Here is a 3,317-nt window from a genome sequence, read left to right as displayed (position 1 = left end):
ACTTGCCTGAAGATCAGAGGACAGAGCCAGCCACAGAGTTATACATAGAGATCAGGTGGTGGTAGCACATACCTTTAATCCTAGCATTCAGGAGGTAGAGATCTGTCTGGATCTCTGTGATTTCAAGGCCACACTGGGCTACATGAGATTGATCCAGTCTAGGAGAGAAAGAGAGCCAGGCAGCGGTGGCACACACCTTTAACCTCAGTATTTGAGAAGTACACAGGCCATTAATCCCAGCACTAGGAAGGTTGAGATAGGAAGCAAAATGGCTAGGTGGAGAAAGGCATATAATGCGTGAGGAGACAGGAAGTAGAGCCTTTTCAGCTGAGCACTCAGAGGCATTCAGTCTGAGGATTTGTGGAGACAGGATCTCGCCTCTTTTTTGGCCTGAGGATTCAGAAGTGGTAAGAAGTTTCTCTAGTGGCTTATTCCTTTGTATCTCTGATCTTTCAGCATTTACCCCAATATCTGGCTCTGGATTGTTATTATAAGACCATTTAGGATCGTGCAACATATATGTATCTCCCAAATGTACTTATTGGGAGGTTCCCAACCCATCTTAATCAGGATACTTTCAACGCTGCTTTCTCTTGAAGGAACATCCTTCTGTCAGCCATGCTTTTCTGCCTGTACGCTGACAGAGGATAGCCGAGCAGCCAATTCACAGACTACTGTTGTGCGTGACTGAAGACTGTGGTGATTTTATAGCATCCTGGGCATTTCACATCCCTGAAGTAGGAATGGGGTTCTGCACCAGACACTTGACCTTCTGGTCTCCTCTTCTCTTCTGGAGAAGGATGGAGAGCCTTTGCAAGAGGCACGTTCTAGTGGGGAGGTCATCGTTGCCAGAAAAGCTCTTCCAACCGTTGTCATCCCCACAACGGCCAAGGGATGACCTGATGAACATGAACCCTACCCCATCTCAGCCTCACAGCTGCAGATGATGATGTGAAGGGACAGTTTATTCACTTTGACTCCAATGCTACCAGTCTCGCTTTGGTTCCTGTGAATAGTGCTTTCTGGAGTTGGATCCTCATCTTTCTAAGAGTAGATGGTGAAGGAAGGCAGACACTTATTTAGGGACTCTGGTAGCAGAATAAAAGGGCACCTAATTCCCACTGAGTGGAATTGAGCGTGTGTGTGTGTGTGTGTGTGTGTGTGTGTGTGTGTGTGTGTGTGTGTTTGTAGGAAGTCTGTGGATGTAGCATGGTCATTATGTCTGTGGGCAAGTGTACCCATGCCCTTATGTGTGTCTGCCTGTCTGAGTATGCATACGTGTATGTTGGAGGTAGAAGTGGGTATAAGCACAATCATGATGTTTAAGTTCATTCTTTATTCCAATCAGCCTTTCCTCTCACATTCCCCTGAGACCACACCTGCAAAGCTCCCATTGCCAACCTATTGCTGATTTCTAGGCTTTACCTTGACACCACACTAAATTCCCATCTAAGCTAATAGCACCTGCCTCACCCTTACGTTCTGCTTGTGAATCCAGGAATTGTGTGATATGCCCTTTAGCTCACCTCCTGCATTCAGTCCATCCTTGAATCTTGTCAACACAGCTTTCAGAATGTATCAGAACCCAACCATCTCAACATTTCCTCCCACTGTGAAGACCTCCATCTTCTGTGTTGACTGTTGAGATGCCTCCTAACCCATTTTCTCAACTGCCCTCACCCAGAAAGTGAGCTGTGTAAACTCTGACTTAAATCATGGAATTGGTTTCTCTAAAGTATCCCGATGGTCTGTCTTTAGATTTAGAATAAAACTCGAATTCCTTGCCATGGCCTAAGGTCATAACCTTGTGGTCCCCAGTGACCTTCTGCCTTCCTGTTCTACCTCTCTTCTCACTCATCCAGCCACACTGAGTTTCTGGGTTGACTGGACATTTTGTCACTGGGATCAAATGCCCACGGTGGGGAAGATGTTCCTTGACTTTAGGGTTTTCACTGCATGGTCAGCCAGCTCCATTGCTTCTGAACTAGGCTGAGACAGAGCACCTCAAAGGGTGCTGAAAGAGCCACTTGCTCACCTCATGGTGGCCAGGAAGGATGGAGAGTAGAAGAGCAAGAAAATAAATGCCTGGGACAAGATATAGTCCCCAAAGACAGCCTCTTGCAGTTACCTATTTTTACAGTTCTTCTCAACCTCCTAGAATTTCTAGACCCCCCCCCCCCGCGCCACTGCCACAATACACAAACACAACAGCATCATTAGTTAGAGGCCAAACCTTTAACACATAGACCTTTGGGGGATGCACTGTATGCCTAAAGCATAGCACTGGCCTTTTGCTTCTTGAACTAATCCCACACACCCCTGCCTCAGAGTCTTTGCACTGTCTTCTTTCTGCTCATCGTGCTGTGACACTGGTCCCATGTCCTTTCTCTTTATTTTGCTTGGGCCCTGGATATGCTTTTCCTTCACTTCCTTGATTTTTGGGTTTTTTTCCCTTTCTACTGTTTAACTTTTTAATCTTAGTACTAATTACCACTAGATAACCCATGCCAGTTTGCGACATGTCTATTTCCTCAATGCTTTCTCTCTGGGCTCTGTGTCAAACATGCTACAACTTTACAGTCTCCAAAGTTACAGCTCCATCTGATTGTCCTTGCCTCACTACTCCATCTTCCCCTGTGAGCCTAAAGATTGTTTTTAGACATTTTCTGAATATTGACATTAGGGTGTCATAGTCATTACCATAACCTCAACATATTGTGAAATTGAAATCATTGTTCATTTGTTTGTTTTGACCTGTCTGTCCTCTTCTAGTGGAAATCATTGTATGTAAAGAAGAGTTACCTTTATGTTTATACTCTCTCAACTAGTTGTACAGTTGTCAGTTAACTTCATGGAGTCAACTCTTTTGAAATCTTCTCACATTTCTATTCATGTTTCCCTTGTCTCCACTATCTCCTTGGCCCTTTGATACTCATGTCTTGTGAGTAGGACAGTAAAGGTAACACAAACCACCTGTATTTGAATCCAGGCTCTACTTTTCGCTCTGTGATCTTGAACAAGTCAGATGTTGTATCTGAGTCTCGTCTGTGGGATGGAGATGATAATGGTTCCTGTCTCATAGTTGTTGGGGAATTCAATGAACTTAGATGTATAAGGCACTAGGAACGGTCCTGCCACATTTTACACACTATTGCCAGCAGTGCTTGTGTGGCCTTCTGATGCGTCTCTCAATTCTTCTTTATAGATCCGATGACATCTTTACTGTTTCCCTGAAGTGCTGTCAACCTGCCACTTCCTTACTGAAGGTCTAATATCTTTGCCCTCATTTTTCATTTAAAAACAAACAACCAAACAAA

The 3,317-nt window shown here is 44.5% G+C and overlaps 1 pseudogene; it reads right to left on the bottom strand.

Annotated features, from left to right (window-relative positions):
- Positions 1-577: 577 nt before the first annotated feature.
- On the bottom strand, positions 578-2,521 carry LOC131910696 (small ribosomal subunit protein eS27-like; annotated as a pseudogene).
- Positions 2,522-3,317: the final 796 nt, after the last annotated feature.

Source organism: Peromyscus eremicus, chromosome 5 (genome assembly GCF_949786415.1).
Source record: "Peromyscus eremicus chromosome 5, PerEre_H2_v1, whole genome shotgun sequence".
In the NCBI taxonomy this organism is placed as follows: Eukaryota; Metazoa; Chordata; class Mammalia; order Rodentia; family Cricetidae; genus Peromyscus; species Peromyscus eremicus.
This window is presented reverse-complemented; position numbering and strand designations above follow the sequence as displayed.